The sequence below is a fragment of the Geospiza fortis genome, unplaced genomic scaffold (genome assembly GCF_000277835.1).
Source record: "Geospiza fortis unplaced genomic scaffold, GeoFor_1.0 scaffold1022, whole genome shotgun sequence".
Taxonomy (NCBI): domain Eukaryota; kingdom Metazoa; phylum Chordata; class Aves; order Passeriformes; family Thraupidae; genus Geospiza; species Geospiza fortis.
Window position 1 is genome coordinate 9,986 of NW_005054785.1, and position 530 is coordinate 10,515.

General features: G+C 67.4%; 1 protein-coding gene across 7 annotated transcripts in view; it reads left to right on the forward strand.

Moving 5' to 3' along the window:
• The window catches only part of LRRFIP2 (LRR binding FLII interacting protein 2), a 62,065-nt gene continuing 61,535 nt past the window's right edge, over window positions 1–530 (forward strand). For 6 of the 7 annotated variants that reach the window (XM_031065445.1, XM_031065446.1, XM_031065450.1 and 3 more), the window contains exon 1: window positions 9–253. The gene's annotated coding sequence lies outside the window, so the exon portion shown is untranslated. Of the gene's footprint in view, window positions 254–530 lie in introns of all 7 variants that reach the window. The other variant, XM_005431158.1, reaches the window with a different exon arrangement.

Genomic DNA, 530 nt, shown 5'->3' on the forward strand with positions numbered 1-530 from the left:
GTGTTAAGTGAGGTAGCAGTTCCCTTGTTGCGGCCCGTGGGCGGTCCGTGTGCGGCGGGCACTGTGGTTGCCCTGGGGCGGCTTTTGCCACTGTTCCCCTATCTCTGGGCGTAGGGAGTGAGGGAAGGAAGGAGCCTGAAGTGATTCCGGGATCCACAGGCCCCTCGCACCCCTGGAAACGGTAGAGGGAAGAGTGAAACAATTGCCCCCTCCCTCCTGAGGCGTCCCGGTTCTGCGGCAGGCTGGCCCGCAGGTAAGACTCCCTGCGGCCCAGGCAGGGTAAGGGCGAGGGCCGGGAGGAGGAAGGGTGTCATAGACACAAAGCTTGGGCGACGAAGCGGGGCGGGAACGCGGTTCTTCGGGTTTGGAGGAGCGGCTTAGCTGGAACTCGTTGGTCAGGTCGGCGGTCGGGAGAGGTTTGGGGCGGCGGTGTGCGGGCCCTTCCGTGTTGCCGCGGTCGGCTTGTTGCGGGCGGACCAGGGGAAGCCGAGCCCGGCCTGGCCCGAGCCCTCCCGGCGGGCCGGTGCTGC